General features: G+C 36.6%; 1 protein-coding gene across 1 annotated transcript in view; it reads left to right on the plus strand.

The window, feature by feature from the left end:
* CWF19L2 (CWF19 like cell cycle control factor 2) overlaps nucleotides 1-18,344 on the plus strand; it is a 90,520-nt gene that overhangs the window by 36,535 nt on the left and 35,641 nt on the right. The gene's annotated exons all lie outside the window — the stretch shown is intronic.

Here is an 18,344-nt window from a genome sequence, read left to right on the forward strand (position 1 = left end):
AAATGGTCCCTTACGGATACAACAGAGTCAATCTTGAACTGCATCATACCACAACAGTATCAACCTCTTCACAACTTGCTGTAGGCTTGTGGTAAATTGTGACTCCCCAAACCATGGTGAAAACCTTGAAGTTCATTTGAATCATTTGGGTTTTAATTAGTGCCAGGGCTTGCTAACCAGAGGGTGAAAGTCTTCCTGTACATATTAGAGGCTTACCGTGTCTTGTCTTACTTATGTCTTGCCTGTGCCTGTTTCATGGCTACTTCTAGCCTGTATTACATGGCTTTTTGAGTGTGAGCAGTTCAGCAAAGCTGACAGTCACTCTGTTTCGAGTCCTATCCTTGTGATAGTTGCCAGGGTAGTCTTACTGGTTTTACAACTTCAAACTGACTTCAGACTACTGGAACACAAGCACAATGTGTTTGGTACTCCTGTGTAACAAGGGCCAGCTGTATCATATGGTGTGTCTGAACAGCTCAGGTGTTCAGAAAGCATCTTGTAACAGAAGAGAAGCTGGCTTTGAAAGTGTATTTGGTACTGTATGAATCAGTATTTCTATAATATTGACCACCCAAGTGATAGCCTTAGTCAGTTCAGCCAGATGTTTTGCAAGTAAGATACGTGAAGCAGTTGCCACAGAAGTGGTTTTCCAAATGGATGTCCCATTGATCCCAAAGTTTGATAGCTTTACTTCCACTACCAATAACAAACACGAGGGATTTTATTTCAGGCAGGACTGTCTCCGGTCCCGTGGAGCAGCATGGTCAATGTCATGTTGAAAGATCCTGAAACATGGCTTTGCCTTGTTTTCACATCTGTTAGAACTGGGGAGGTAAATCAGGAAGCAGTGAAGGCAATTCTAAGTGCATCTCCCTAGGAAATTTTTTTTGGTTTCTTTTTTTTTTTTTTTTCCTTAATTAATTGAACATGGATCAATTTCCCAATTCAGATCACTGTGTGACTGACTGAAGACTCATGCTAGTATAAGGGGATGCGCCCAGGCAGCTGTGGTTTGTACAGAGGACAGGATCAATTATTTTGACAGCAGTGCTGGTTTATTCTGCCTTAAAGTGATCAAAAAAGTACAGACTGATGGGACTGTAAAGTGGTTGCTTGAATCCTGGTTTTGTTTGTGAGAATGAGGCAAATCTAGCTTTTATAGTTTGATAGATTTAGACAAGAATTCTACCCCAAGTAACCCCAAAAATGTGGTTTTGAAGTACAGTTTTCAAATGCTGGTGCTTAGCGTTTAAAAACCTTACATTTATCTGCTGATTTATTTCACCAAGCACACAGATCCTGGTAAGACTATTTTGTTACTAGTTTTCATTTTGGCCAAAGTCATCTGTAGTTTTAAGACCTGCTGTTTGTGATGCATGTAGATGTTGCAGGTAGAGACTAATAATAGCAAGAAAATTGTAAAAGATACTGAAGCAGAAGAGAAGTCTGTAGCTGCGTCCTGAGTAAACCCACTTGGGCAATTTTGTGGCGAACATTTACCTTGAGCAAGTGGATTGTTTTTTTTCTGGTGGTGGTTGGATTGTGGGTTTGTTTTTTTCTTTTTTACTTCTTTATTCTTGGTAGTTTGTGTGATGTTTCTATTAAATGAAGCGAACACCCATAAATAAAAATGTTACAGGTTTTCTGTGTATAAAGATATCCCACATGAAAATTCAGTACAGGCTAAACCATGTTTGGTTTCTTTTGATATCAAAAAGAAAATAGTAACTTTGTCTTAAACCATTTTTCAGCAGTATTGAAGTGTTTGTTCTGTGCACTACCAGCCCCTATTTTGCCTAAAATTTGACTTTTTTTTTTGGGCTGCTAGCCTTCCATGTGTCCAAAGTGCAGAAAAGATGAAAATTTATTAGTTGAGTTGTTTTTAAATTTTGTGGCTTTTGAGTAGCTTTATAAGTGGAATTCTTTTGCCTGAATTGACGTATGAATTTTTCAGAAAATTTGTGTGTTCTTTTGAAGAGGTTAGTTTTTATCCATATTCCCCTTAAAGGTGTATGGGTAGTTATTTTGCTTTTTTGTTATTTAACAAAAAATACTAGGGAATATTGTTTGGGGGATATTGGTTCACTAAAGTTGTTTCATTTTTTCCACATTTTTTTTCCCCTGCATCATCTTAAATATTTGATTTCTCAATTGCACTTTTTCTGACTTCTTTCCTGTAGCTAGTATTTTTTGGATAAAATATCTATATCTATATAAATAAATACAAATATATACACACACAACATATATATGAAACCTAAATAGAGGATAATTGTTTCTTAATAGCCTCTGAACTGGTGTGCTATCATAAGTATTTTCCTAGCTAGTTGTGCTAGGAGAGCTATGAAGCATTGCTCTTAATCAGGCTTAATGCCTGAATACGCAGTTGAGAAGATAGAAGTTTTCTTCTTTACAGTAAGCAGAAGGACTGTGAGAGTACATGACCATGTTTTGGGCTGCAGTAAGTTGGGAAAACCCCTCAGTAACAAGGCTGTGTGAAACACATGGTCAGACTAGACAGGAAGATAATGCAAGGTAAGAAGTAAGTTTTATTAATATTGCTTCTCTTCGCACTCTAAATGTGTCAATATCTGATATCCTTAAGTGCATTGCAGGTTATTTTCTGTATTAGTAATATTAAATAAAGATTTTTGTCCTTATATTTATAGTTTGAAACAGGAAATTAGATTGGAACAACAGTTTAAGCGTTCTAGACACCAAACAAGCCTTATGGCGAATTGGATTAGATAACTCATGGGGTGGAGACCTTGGGTTTGTTGTAAATGGGAAGTCTGTGGCTAAAAGCGCTAAGTGCAAAGTGCATGGGTGTCTCAACTGGTTTTGTGTACTCAGCTCCCGTGAGAGAGACGTCAACCTGACTGAGTGTAGCTGTTGTACCATAGGTTTTCTGCGTTGGGATAGGTGATGAGTACTTAATGAATGTAAGGAGACAGAAGAAAATTCTGGAGACTTCAGCATTTAAAAAATAACTTCCATGTGTTCATGGTTTACCTCTAAGTACAGATTGTTATTTTTGTTACCTGAAAGTGCTGCAGAACTCTTGATTTGAGTGCAGAGGTTATGAGGATGTCACCTCTACCGTTGTCAGTACTGGGTGTAATTTATGCTTTTATTCTGTATTTTTACTTAACAAAACATATCTGGAACATTAGCACTCCGTTGAGGCACATCACTTACGGTGGTTTTTGGTGGTACAGAAATTGGGAGGTAAAATTTCAATGAAAAAGAGGCAAGATACAGAGTATTTCAGTTGGAAGGGACCTACAATGATAATTTAGTCCAACAATGATCATCTAGTCAAAATTGAAAAGGCAGATTGAAAACAAGTGGAAAAAAGGTGATTCTTCACAGAATGGGTGCTCCAGGATGTTGTGAGCTTAAGTAGATCCAAAGAGAGACTGGACAAGTTCATGAAAATAAATCCCTGGAGAGCTGTTCAGAAATGATGCCTGGCTCTTATTCTAAGTCACAAATGCAGGCATCTTTTGTGTATTTTTCATTAGGCATTCACTTTTGGCTACTGCTGGAGAAGGCATGTCAGGTTTTGGTTTGATCTGATGTAGCTGCTTTTATGTTTTAATCTTAATGTAGAAAATGTTCTTTATGATGATTCTAAATAATTTATGATGTGCATTATTTGTGTGCTTTGCCTTTTCAGTTTTTTTCCATCTTTTTTCATGCTTCCTTCAATATGGTCCCTTAGAGTCAGATCTGCTAAGTGAAAATCAGTTTCCTTTTGTGTCGCTACAAACTGACTTAATTGTGTTTTAATTTTAAAATTGGGAAGTACATTGACATGATACAAAATTAGGTAAAACTAGACTCAGTTCATGGTGATGGATTAATGAAGTACAAGTGTATGCATCTTGTACAACTTTTTAATTCCAGATGAAGTACGGCGTAAAAGGAAAAAAGGCTTCTCAACCCTAAGCCTGTTACTGTGTTCCATAGCACTTAATCAGTATGCAGGAAACAAAGTAGTCTGTGCTGAGTAATTGCTAGAGACAGGTTTTAGTAATGATGAATTGTGTTTAAAACATGAAATCAGTACAAAATTGAATGAAAGATAAAAGGTGTGGTACTTTGAGCAAAAGAACATGGTAGAGGATATACTCAGAGCATTTAAGAGAGTGAAGTTTTCTGTCATGTTTTTGAGAAATTGTAAGGAAAATACAAATGATTTCAGCATAGCAAATCTTCATTTGAATAACTGATTTTTTTACGAAAGTCCATTAGCCTTCAGCCTAGTACGATTAATTTAATAAATGTATTTAAAGTGTAAGGAATAAAACAATGATGGAAATAGATATAGATATACACACGCACACATACATAAAATACCTACATATATGTATTCCATAAGACAAATATTCCTTAAGATTGAGAAAAAAACTTGGAAAAAATTTTCTGGAGTTTTTCTAATGAAGGGTATGTAGTGCTTCAGTAAAGCCTCTTGGGCATGAAAGATATCTGTGGAGTAATAGTCTTCAGTCTTGGCAGGCGCTGTATTTCACTTTACAGTAGGCATCTGGCTGACATGCCGCTGCTTTAAAGGTGAAAACTTGTTCTAGGCTACCTGTTGTGTCTGTAACATGCTCCAGTCCATTGCTATCAAGAGCTTCATGTACTTCAAATGCTTCTGCTTTTTTTTCTTACTTATTCTTCCTGAGTATAAATAATAGGAATAATTAGGTTTCCAACACCTCCTCTTACAAACTACAACTGAACACAAATTTTGATGTATTGAAGGTCTGATGTTTGGATCCCCAGGATGCATTAGAGTAAGACTGAGAGAGAATTCTGCGGAAGCTAGCTCAGTATAAAGGATTTTCTTCTTCTTCTCCTCTTTGAACAATTAGCACTTAGCATTTTTCAGAAAGGAAATGGAATACAACAGCTTGGCTTATACATCAAATCTTATTTATGATAAAATACCATCCATTGCATGCCATTACATATAGTTCTGCATTGAGAGACAGCATGGAACATGCTGGATCTTTATCCAGAGAAATTATTTGCAGCACAGTTGTTATCCTACGACAAGTAAACCATTATGGCAGTAGCTGAGAGGAATCAGTTGTGGAACAAACACAAAATACTATTCTGTTGGTTCCAATAATGATAATAGGGAAAAATGAGAATATTTCTTTATTTTTCATGTGTTTTCAAGATTAGCCTTTTCAAAAATATCTTAAAAATGACAGTGATTCCTTGGAAAAAGAACCAGTTATCTAAAAGTAAAGTGGTATGTTTGTATATATGTGTGTATACATGTAAAATTTAGATAGTGATTAATGCTTTGGAATTGGAAGTGAAAGAAGAAAAATAATGAATGCTTCTGATATATAGTGTGTCTCTTTCTTTAAAAAAAAACAAAACCAAACAAAAAAACCCAACCCAAATCACCCTGAAAAGTAGCATTCACAATTGCAGGTGTGCCAGCATGTTTGTTTTTAGGTTTGGGAATTCAGACTATAAGCACAGATATTTTACTGCAATAAAAATAGTAGATTGTCAAAAATTACCTGTAACATGTTATAATAATGCATGGTTCAGTGGCCTTTCATTGTGACATACCCAATGCAGAACTACAATGAAGTTGTAGTAATGCTTTTAGACTTATGATATATGGAGAAACATTTAAAGAATTGTTTAATACTGATTCTTGGAAAAATATAGCTGAGATACTTGTATAAAAACTAGAATGCTGGGGATTAATGATCCTCACTAAATGTGCAATAAAAATCTGTGATTTCATTTGAAACTTCAGATGATGGGGAGATGCTGCCACAGATGGCTCTTGACTTGTTTACTCTCAGATGTTTTCAGCTCATAATTTCTAATTCCTGCTGTTCCATCACACTTGAATCTTGTCTGCAGGATGGCTGTGCCATTCAGCAAAAGTTTCTGTTTTCCGTACAAAGTCTTCACTAGCTCTGACTGGAACAAGGAATAATAAAGTGGGCATACTTTAGCAGCAGCTTTAATATCATTAGTACATACTTTTCAAAAATAGTAAGTATATGCAGTTTCTGGTGAGTGTATTTCCTGAATACTCTTGCTGATGTCAGTAAGAGAAAATCACACAATTATTGATAGGCAAAACCATATTAAGACAAAGTGGCTTAACTTACTGAATGTAATTTATAGGAAATAGGGTTTTGCAATTAAGTCCTGAAGAAATTGTATCAGTAACTAAATGATGTAAAATTTCTTACTGGTTTCAGTGCATGTAACAAGTATTAAAAGGGCAGAAGAGATAAAAACTTTTTAGACTTCAAACTGATAATACAGAAGCCTTGCAGTATGCTTTGGCACTGGAAGCAAAAGCCATATCCAAATGCCATGCAGCAGCTGGTAGCTGATGGTGCCTTTTTTTCTAGCTGTTTTTCTCCTAATACTGTGCTGAATTTCTGCATATTTTTACTGCTGTATCTACTCTTTCACTGTATTTCCTCAGAGTAAGTTCTGGGTTTTTTTTTTTTGGGTTTTGTTTTTTTTTTTTTTAACAAATTTGACACTGCCCCAACCCCAAGAAAAACATAAGCAAAAGCATTCCTGGAAAGCCTTTCTGGTGCAGTAGAAACTTCCAATCTGAAATGGAAAGATAGAACCTTGTTGATGCTTCTCTTGGTCCTTGTGCAGCCTTGGTAAATACATGGTATTAAACCTTTTTGGACTTAATAATTTACATGTAAAACCATTAACAAAAGTGTGAACCATAAGTTACCAATATATTTTCTATGTTTAAGCAATGACATGCAATTGTTGTGTTCAAAATGAAGTTTTGAAAGGAGAATTTGATCAGCCAATGACTGTTGGGAATACCTGGTTTTTAGTGTCGTTGCATGTTAGGTAGGACTCATTAGCTGTTGCTACCAATGTAAAGCAGAAGAAATGCCTATTTCTGTGAAATTTAAGAGGAAAAATTAAACTATGCACCTATCATTCTAAAAGGAATGAAGACATTTGGCTTTGTGCCAGTACATCTGGATAGCAGGATATTTTCAGCTAGCAGCATAGCTGGTGAAGTTGTGTGCCTGAGATTTTACAGAGGTTCTTCACAGGTGCCACGTTGATGGTGTGGAGAGTGGGGCTTCCCACTGGTGTCGGGAATGGAAGTGCCACTGTCAATGTCAGTATTAGCTTTACCAGTCTGTTCTGCCTGTTTAGTAAGGTGATGTTACAGGCTCCTTGCTTTTTCTGGTCTTTGGCTTTCTTCTGATGTCTCCCAAAATAACAGCAGTATATAAAGGCTTGAGGGTATAGATATACATGAGTAGAAGCTTAAAAGGATGCAGCATTGAATCTTTGTTGTACAATGTCTGATTGTCCACATTATTCCTCTTTTTTTTTTTTTTTTTTAAATTCTAAGACCCTTTTCTACATATACTCCTTTAATAATACTTTTTCAGATTGGACTACTACTCTTTCTAATAAAAATGCGTTATTAAGCTTCTTCATATGCCTGAATTACTATTTTTGGTTGGGTTAATCTGTTGCTTTCAGTTTGTAAAATTACCTTTTTTTGATGCTAGTCTCTAAAAATACCTCACGTACCAGAGCTAAGGTAAATCGCTTTTCCAAATAGTGTGAATATTGAGGCCTGAACATTTTTTAATATTTTTGCAGTATTTTTACTGGACTATTTTATTTACGTGGTACTAAATTTTTATATTTACTTAAGTAAATGCTGTTATTTACATGTGCAGACTTTCTGAGTATCACCTCAGTTGTGTATTACATTTCTGTCTCTGACATGATGAAACAGGAATTTGTGGACTTAAGAACCAACATGCTGCAATACTTCTTTATGGTCTGAGTTATATGTGTTTTGTATCAGATGTTCTTGCCATAGAAACAAGCCAACTAGTCATTAAATTTTTTGAAAATTTTCTTACATCCCATACTTACAGTGGCCCATTGATGATATGGTTAAGTGACTAACCATTTCAAAGCATAGCTAACAATTTATAATGCCAAACTGCACCTTTAGCACTTTTTAAAAAATTGTGTTTGCAAGGTTATGTGGCTTCCTGGCATCCAATATTATTGCTTAGTTAGATTTAATTGCTTTATTTTTCCCCACTACTAGGCACATTGCTAGACACATTACAAGCTGCTTGAAGTTACACATTACTAGTTCCAATCTTACTTCTACAGGCTGACAGTATGACACTGACTGAATTTGATTTGACATTTGTGTGTGAGTCCATTCTACTCAGGAGATATTATTCTGATTGCCCTATTTCAGAGGTGATCTAAGAAAATAAGTACTGAGAGCAAATAGATTTTTAAATGCAGGCATGATTGGTGTATAAAGATAAGATGAATAAGAAGGTCAGGTTACTTATTTTGAGTAATAAAAAGTTTAGCTAAAATACCATTTTTTGTAATACTGGAACAAAGACTTGTTGAATTTAGAGGGCAACCAATTTTATAACAGTAAGATGAAATTAAGTTTTTTACATAACATATTATTAACCTGTGTCGCTCACTGATTGGGGGAAAGAAAGAATAGAGACCAAACAATTAGCAGTTATTTATGTACCTAATCCTTTTCTAATAATTAATGTTTTCATTTATAAACAGGAGCTATGGTTTGGAGTTTTGGGGTTTTTTTTGGGTTTTAAGTCTTTTTTTAATCTCATGCTTTATACATAGCACTACCTGATGAAGATACTTTTATTTAACTAGTTAATTTCTGTGTTACAGCCGGCATTAGATTAGATTTTCTAATGATTCTCCTGTTAAGCACAAGGTCCTGATTGCAGCAGACCAACTTTCTGATCTTGTAAAACCTTTTTTTAATCCTCTTTCTATAGTAGCTTAATATCTTTTGAAATTGTAATAGTGATCCTTATTACTGTGTTTACAGAGTCTTTCTTGAAATATTAAATTTTTAACCTAGGTAGAAGTTTGCTCGTGCTTCCCTTCCTCATGCTGCTATTTCTCTTAATCTTACTTGTTTTCTGCTATAAGAAACCCAAAGCAAGATACAAGTTTTATACAGTGGACTGCTGTTACAGACCTGTGACCATTTTTTCATCTTGTTCTGAGATCCAAACCTTGGTCTTGCTATGGAGAATGGTCTGATTTTTATAAGCATCACCTTGAAGTTGACAGTTCCATGGTTCACAACAAATGGCAGAGTCTGAAGGGTAGCTTAGATGCTTTGAAATCTGTGTTACATGGGGACTCCAGGTACTGACTAGACTAACTCCTCAGTGATGGGACATGCCCTTACAAGTAACCAGCACTGAAGGAGATAGATTGCTCCTTCTAAATGGGATTGACTCATCTTTCTCATAACTGTGGTAATTATGTGTAAATGCAACCTGAGAACCTAACAGAAGGGTAACTGAACCGGGAGAAAGAGTAATGGAAGGGAACAGGAGACACCAGTTGGACACATAGCTATGTCCATCACTCTGAGAAATGCTAGATGGCTCCTAGACACTTATTTGATATTTTAATATGCAGACAGACTTTTCCAACAGAGGAATAAGATGATATTCAAAGTATTTCCATTGGCCGGCCATAGACCAAGAGAAAGGAAACGGGTTGTGTAACAGTCTGGCATCTTTGTCCATAGCTTGTGTTTGGTTGTAGAGATTTGTTCCTTGCTTGAAGACTGTTGCTGAGCTTTGTTATTGCTTCCTTACACTGTGCTTTACCACTTTAGTGTATGTAGCTTTCAGTAAACATTTGCAGACAGTTCTCAACTCCTGCAGCACACAGCTTTTTCTTGGCTCAGTAATTAAAAAAGTTTGGTTTTCCTAGCTCTAGTTGCTCCCTATCCCATAACATAGTGACTCTTAAAATATATTTTCTTTTATTTAGTTATTAACATTGCAAACTAATTCCAGTTGAGTAGATCCTGTCTCATGTGCTTGGCCTGCTTACTCCCTTTGTTCAGCTACTCCAGTGCCTGTTCCTCAAATTGAGTCATGTACCTCGTGGCAGAGCTTTTCCATTTCTTCCTGCTGGATTATGGAACAGGCATCAGCTCTGGAGAGTTCAAAATCTCTTTCAGAACTGCATTTTATTTATTTATGTATTTAATTTAAAGCATTTATCTTTCAAAACCAGAGTTGCCTGCTTTTTTTTGTCATTTGGGTGTTGATTGCTGTATAGTGGTTTATATGTTTGGTGAGGACAACTGTGTTCTTTGCATGTTTAATAGGCCTGAAGTAAAGCAACAAACATTTCACTTCTCATTCTGTAAATACACACTATCTTTATTTGTTTCAGACTAAATTACATTGTTTGTGTAGCAGTAATCACAAGATTCAGGGATAGTGACTAAGCTTCTGCTCCAGTTTCAACTTTAACATTTAATAATATGTATCATACTTAAAGTACTTTAGTGTATTTTTTAAACCCTATGTTTTTACTTAGGGATTATTTATTTGATAAGTATTAATGAATAATTACATGACTATCACCAACATGTCTGTTTATAATATAGCAGATGTTTAATATTAAACAATATTTATTTAATAAGTCATTAATTCAGAAATTTGAGAGGTTTAAAGTAAGCTATGTAATGCTATGCCACTCCGTGAAGAAATAATACACTCTTCAGATATTAAAAGCGAGTTAAAACAGAAGCAAAAAGCCAGACTTAAGTGAATCTCTGTATAAAACACAAAAAGGTAATTATTACCTCCTTTATGAAAGATGGTAACAGTGCCTGCGAATATTTGTAAGGCTTCCTGGACAATTTCACAGTTTGTTAGTAGGAAAGAAAATAGTTACTCCATTCTTGTGCTATGCGGAGCAGCACGTAGGTGTTACTATATACCATGTCATATAGTTGTAGTAATGGAAGCCTATAAATGTTTGAAGACAATATAAACAGATAAAATGACAGTTTTAAGTATTCTTTTTCAGTCAGATTGGTATCCACCCTCCTCTAAATCCTTCAGAAAACTAATACTTGTGTGAATCGTGGCTTTTCCCTGCAAAGGAACTTTCCCAGTATGCTACATTTGTTAAAGTGTAGAGGAATTCTTTATTATACTTGTGGGAGTTTGTGTATTACAAATGTTAGATGCATTGCCCTGTAATTCCCAGAATCAGCCTCTGACACATTTTAAAGGTTTATGTTGTGATTTCCACCCTCTGTTCTTTTTGTACTGAGACCTATTGATGTGATACAATGCATGCTGAACGATGTGGACATTACATACTGGAATTTTTTTTCTCTAGTGAAGCTCTGGATTTTTCTCTAGAGCTCTAGTGAAAAATCATCTCTCCGTGGCAGCTTCCTTGAAAACTCCTTTTACTGGTATTTCAATTTAAAGATAATTTGTAAAGTTTATTCTGTTTTTAAAAGAAAAAAGGTTGTTGAATAGGAAAATCTTATGTTTAGAATGCAATTAATTATTTTATTATTCAGATATCATCTTCTAATACTGCTATAACTGTTTGAGCATTTTTTCCTACCAGAAAGCTTTCTGCTTGTGATGTGTTTAGAAATACCTTTATTAATTATTGTTAGTAACATCCTCCTCAAAAAAACCTTTTGCTTTGCCTTTTTATGTTAATACAATTAGGTTTCTATAGTTAAGCTGTGTTTTTAGTTCAGTTATATTTAGACAGGATTTTGACTTCTGAAAGGTGTCTTTACTTCTAATAACATCTTTAATCTTCTGAATAATCATACCTGGCATATTTGATCCATTAGATTCATCTTGGTTCATAGTATACATTTACTTTTAGTCTCTAACATGACTTCACGTTAGTCTTAATGTTGTCCATAATTATTTTATCCTTTTATCTGTTCCTTTGATGCACCACTTCTTTTTTTGTAGTTTGTCTTCTAAAGCTAAATATTACTATAATGTTTTGTGTTTTCCTTTTCTCTGGACTATTAAATCTAAGTATGTTGCAGTCAGTCTCATATGCCTTGTGTCAGGACTCTGGATTCTTTGAAATTAGTGTAAAAACCAAATCCTCATAACACCCATGAAAAAACCTGCCAGCTGTTTTTTGTTCTGACTCAAAGAATTCAATTTATCGTATCATGTTTATCCCCTGCATCATTTCACGTTGTGTAAATGACAGCCTGACTAAAGTTCTTACTAAAGTTACTAAAACTTACACAGTTTTCAGTGAATCATCTAACAAGTGAAAGGTCCTGTTTGTGTGAAATCCTCAGCCAGTTTCATTTCAGAATCATTGGCAATGCTCTGAATTTTTGAGTTTTCACTGCCACATCTGTGGTTGTCTTCAGCTTCCAAACTTGTAGAGTTACCCAAGTCTTTAAAGGCCTAGGGCATTTGTCACGTTTCCTGTGATGTGTTCTGCTGGTGCTAACTTCATCTTTGTTTCCCTATCTGCTCTGCATAATTTTTTAAAATTATTACATGTTTCCTTTCTACCTTTCCTTACTTTTTTTAAAATGATTTTCCTCTACATGGTTACCTTGTGTTAAGTCTAAAATATTTAGCCTGTGAGTATTTGTCTTTTCCACCATTTCAAACAAAAAATTGTGCTCATTTCAACCAAATGTTGTTGCAATTCGGTGGGTTTCTTGTTGTCAAGTGAAGTACTCCTTAGGAAGCACACGTACACACACACCCTCACCGCCCCTTTCTGGTTTTTGAAACTTTGCTTTTTTCTTTGACTTTCCTCTTACCCAGCTCATTCAACGGTTGAAATTGTTTCTACTGTCTTTCACAGTATTGAGCCTTGCTAAGTCCTAGGTTGTTTAAGCGTTACAATATTCATAAATATCTACCTATTTTGTTTGGGTTTATGATTTTTCTTTTAAATCCAGAAAGAAATGACCAGTGCCCTAGCAACTTACATTGGTGACCGTTTTGTCAGTGTATCTAGAATGCTCCATTAGCATTTATATCCCATTTAGAAGTGCAGTGTACATCCTGCTGATTTTTAATCATGTTGTATTCCTTCTCCACCCTGTTGTTCTTTGTCTTTGCTCATCTAACGCTGATTGGTTTTCTTGGGTTTTGAAATTCATAGCGCTTTTAATGCTGTAGTAGTAATGACATGAAAGCACAGTCCTCCCTCTCTGGCTGTCTCTCTCTCTAGCCAGGTTTGACCTTTAGCACATGGCAAGTGTGGGGTGGAGGCACACAGCCTTTTTCTCCTATTGCAATGACTCACCTCTCCCTCTCAACAGAGAGAAAACGCCTGATCTTGTGAAAAAGTAACAGCTGAGGCATGTATCTGGCTGATGCTGGGAAGAAGTAGTGTTGTATGTATCTTGTCTGAAAATATCATTATTGTTACTGGAACCAGACCAGTGTTGGTCATCTTGGTTTGCTTTGCAAAATGAGATTTGCTTTTGGCGATACAGAATAGAGAAGTTTGGCTTACCTAGACAGCTTTTTGTTCCATAACTTCTACCCTCATGTGACTTTTCTTGGAAAAATACAATTAAGCTGTTGAAGCTAGCATACTTAAGTATCTACAGAATTTTCAGACTTTATTGGGGTTTCCAGGACAAGCTTTCATTAGACAAGGATGGCAGATGTAAAGCAGACATCAGTTATTTGGTGGAAAACAGCTTCAAATTGAGCTTAATAGAGTTGTTTATAAGATTTGACAAAGGCTGTCCTAATAGCACCAGATTCAGCGATGTCCCCATTATTTGCTCTAATTTAATCAACTGATTTATCTAAACATCTTTATAGTGTAATCAAGAAGCTCTCAGACTTCTTAAATTTTTTTTAATTAACTTTCTAAAAGATTAAGAATAAATACTTATTTTTCTGGTGAAGGATTTCTGTCTCTTTTTATATGTGTGTGTGTATATAGACGTATGTATATCTTTAAGTCTGAGAACATGCCTGTGAAGTAGGAATGTACTACTGGTGCCTGTTTAGGAAGGAGTTAAGTTGCTCTGGCTCTTGACAGGATGTCCATCATCTGAACAGTTGTCCGTCAACTGAAAAGGTTGTAAACTTCCATTCCAAATGAGGAGGTAGCTGGTGGGAGCAGATGAAGGTATGGGCTGGGTGCATGAGGGAGGTGACATGGAACAGCACTTAGCACTCCCGTGCTTTACTTATAGGCAGCTGGCAACAATAGTGTATAGTGTAAGCTGCAACTTTAAGTACCTCAAAGTGGAGTTTGCAATAGCTGAGGTGTAATGAAGTATTTAAGCAGTTATTTGGGAAATGGATATATTAATTCTGCTCCCTGGTATTTTGTCTGAAGGCCTGGAATACGTGGGAGTGCTGTCGTCACTGAGCTATATGATAACGCTCCATTTTCGTACATGCTGATAAATTCTGTCTGGTTTAATGAGTCCCCTGTGTCTATTCTTCACTCCTGCTGTACAGGGTTCCTCTTCCTTCTCTCTCTGCTTGTTGGGTAGAGAAGTCATGGGAGACAGATTTGTAATCTTTCTAAGCTGCACTGAAGTTAAATGAGTGAATGGTATTTCTCCAGAATATTATTACAATAAGTTACATTTTTCTGAATTAAATCTGTGGCCACAGCCCTTTTTAATGAACTCAGGAGTGTTAACGAGCACTGGATCTCAACTAAGTCAACTGGGAATAAAACTTAGGGATAAGAGTGCTTGGTCCAGGCATTCTGATTGTCTTTGGATATGGAATAGATGTTAAGCCATCAATCTCTGGTAAAATGGGAGCAGTTTTGGACATGCCAGGAAGCATAACTCAGTATGACTCTGTGACTCCACTGAGAAGAAATTAGGTGCCCTTGAGGTCTTATGTGCTGAGGGGTAGACAAGGAGTTCAGGGATTACGCTTTTCTGTCCAAACTAAGATGACCTCACTTGTCTGAGGCAAGTGTTTGCTTCTGGTCTTACAGTTCTGAAGGTGCACAATATGATAAGGATTTACACTCTCTGGCAAAATGTTCTGATTGTACAAGGATCTCCTCTCTGCTTATCAAGTGATAGTGATTTTACTATCCATTCACCTGTCACTGGCTGACAGGTTGAATTTAAGGCAGGCAATTAACAGCTTGCTTCTTGGGTTCTGATGAAAAATACTTGCAGTGTTGATTTTTCTTTATATTAACCTTCTGTATATATGTCTAATGATAGGGACCACTCTGTGAACTTCTTTCTTTCTGATATCCAGCACTTCATGTGTTCACAGCTGTTTGGTTTTCCCTTTTTTTTTAATATATCAGAACTGTCAGTCATAGCTGATAGGGTTTTTTGTTGGTGGTTTTTTTTTTCTATGCCCCCACCACCAGCACCCCCACCCCCTTCAACTGAAGCAGAGATTAGGAGCTTAAAGCAGAATGGACATGCACTTTTTTATGATAGCATTCCTGTGTCGGCTGTGACATGGATCTTGTGATACCTCTTCACTAGTGATCTGCCTTTCAAGTGTACAATGAAAGTTTAAAAAAAACTGAAAGAAACCAGAGAACTAGTTCTGAGTCCTGTCTTCTGTTAGTTTGGGTCCTGGGACATGGTGCTCTGTCAACTCCAGTACTGCAAAAAAAAAAAAAAAAATTGTGTTCAGAATGCTGGTAGAGGTAATGAAAGGTGATACCATTTATCTTTAGTTTCCCGTTGGTCTTTATTCAGTTTAAATAAGAGACTTATGTTAGGCAGAGGATTCAGTTGACTGCACCATTTTTAGGTCAGGTGGCTTCTGTTTAGAAGTTTTGGACTCTTGCACCAGTTATAATAAATAAAAAATAAAATACATAATCATGTGGGGTTTTTTTTGGCGCATAAGCCCTATAAAGGTCTCCATGCTTTGTCAGGTAATAGTAATTTGAAATGGCTGGTAAGGTGTGCATTTAGCACTGTTTGTCTCTTAAAGAGAATGGTTGAGAACTTGTTGACTGCAGTAGTAACAGTAAGCAAACTTGTTTTTTGCTAGAATAAAAGATTTCTTAGTGCTATCTATTGATTGCAAGGAAAGCAAAGGTAATGTGGAGACTTGCAAAGCTCCACATCCATTGTAAATTAACAGTTGTATTTTGTTCTATGTAAATAACATGGGAAGTCTGCTTAAAGACTGTTTTGTATCTGTAACAATGTTAAATATTAAAATGTAGAGTAGAAAATTGCTGAAAAACTTCTAGCTAATAGTACAAAAGATGTTAAACAGAAAATACATTTGCAAGAATGTTTAGTTTTATGGAGGGAGGGAAATGATGACTTTCTATATGCATTTTTTACTATATGACTGAACTGATTATTTCTCTCAACCATGTTTCAAGACTACATACTTATATCATTAAATAAGTGAGAGTTATTTCAGAATGTTATTCTACGTATGCTGTCCAGAGCTAGAGCAGTTTTGAGAGAATGAATGCTTAAGCTTGTTTCAGTTGCCCATTTCCCTCTGTAATCTCACTAGTTTACGGGATCTTTTGAAAATGATTTTTTTGCAAATCCCCTATGGGTAGTAAATTGGTGCAATAAATTGCACGTGCGTGATTAAGGGTAGCATTTTGGCCTCTAGAATTCTCATTACTTTGTATAATGTGTGAGATAGAAAACACAAGTCAGGATGTGATTAGCTGGCTCGCAAACTTGTTTTTTGACATGCTGTCAACCAGGTATCCTGTATTTTTTCTACAGAACTGCCCCCTGGTCTTTCTTCAACCTTTGTCAATGCATGAGTTTGTTCCAAGGTGCAAGCCTTAGCATTTGTTTGGGTTCCTGTCAGCCTTTTCCTTCAGGTTGTTGAGCTCCCTCAGAATGGCAACCCTACCCTCAGCCATGTCCCCATTCCACCTACTTGGTGTCTCGGCAAACGTGCTAAGAGCATGTTCTGTTCCATTGTCCAGGTGTTGAAGTTGAGTTTTGTTGATAGAGATCAGCACCTAAGGAATGGCATCTGTAACGATTTGCTAGTTAAACTATGAGGAGTGCCAGTTACACTTTGAAGTATTGACAACTACTCTTTGAGCCTGGTAATCCCAACAGTTTTCCACCCATCTTGCAGTCTACACATCCCTGCAATTTAGCAATAAAAATACTATGAGATTGGATTGAAAACCTTGCAAACTTCAAGGTAAAAAACGTCCCTGGTAGTTCCCTTGTGCACTGAGCCAGACATCTCACTGCAGCGGGCAGATTTATTTGGCATGGTTTGCCATTTGCAAATCCATGTTGGCTGTTCCCAGTCACATTACCACTGTTCTTGTGCTTGGAAGGGGCTTCCACAAGGACTTCTGTAATTGTTTTGGGACTGAGGTGAGGGTGGTCATCTTGTTGTTCCCCAGGTGTTTCTTGTTTACCTTTTTGAAGGTGATTGCGTACATTTGCATTTTTCTTGAGGCATCCACTGATGACCACTACTCCTCAGATGAGATAGGGAGAGACCTCTTGCCCAGTGGAATATATGCATCCCATCTAGATCCATAAGCTAGCATATTTCCAGTTTGCTTAAGTGGTCCTTAAGTTGATCATTCTTTCCTGCAGGTAGTACTTCTGTCCCCCAAACTCTTCTGCTAGGCACTAGGGCCTGAGAAATCCACGAGCAGACCTTGCTGGTAAAGACTGGCAAGGTATGGAGTGTCTTAGCATCTTTCATGTCCTTTGTCACTAGGTCTTTCCTCTCTTTCAGCAGTGGACCTGTGTTGTCCTTGCTTGTAGAAAGATATCCAGCATGCTTGTAGAATCCCTTCTTTTTTTTCTTTGCATTTTTTGCTAGTTTGAGCTTCAGCTGTGGTTTTCCTAATTCTATTCCTTCATGCCTGGAAAGTGCTTCTGTGGTTCTCCTGGGTATTTTGTCTCGGGTTCCACCTTCCGTAAATTTACTTTTTATTTTTTAATTTTGTTAGAAGTTCCCCGTTTAGCCAAATAGCAGATCAAATGGACCTTTCTCATCCTTTGTGGAGGCTGTCCTTAAAGATCAACCAACTCTCTTGGGCACCTTTGTCATTTGTGACCATCTCTTATAAGAATCCAGCCAAGCTGATCCCTGAATAAGCTGAAGTCCATTTTTGTATTATTCAGGTTTTTTCCTTTGCTCTGTTACTTGCCTTCCTCATTTCCTGTAGAATCTTAAGTGCCTCTATCTCATGGTTGCTTCAACCAAGGCAGCTGCTGACTTCCACATCCCTGATTAGGCTGTTTGGGTTTTTGTTTTTTTGTTTTTTTTTTTTTTAATTTATGAGTAGGAAACTCAGCAGAGCAACACTCCTACTGTTTGTTCAGTATTTGTGTCCGTACTTGTTCTTAGCGTGTTTGAAATCTGAATTGCTTGTGCCCTACTCCAGCAGATGAAATGGTGGTTGTGGTGATTCTACTCCACCATGAGAACCAAGGGTAAGTGTATGTAAAGCTTCCCTTGTTGCCCCGGCCTGTGTGTGCCTCTCACCTCACATCTCCAGTACCTCAG

The sequence above is a fragment of the Falco peregrinus genome, chromosome 4 (assembly GCF_023634155.1).
Source record: "Falco peregrinus isolate bFalPer1 chromosome 4, bFalPer1.pri, whole genome shotgun sequence".
NCBI lineage: Eukaryota > Metazoa > Chordata > Aves > Falconiformes > Falconidae > Falco > Falco peregrinus.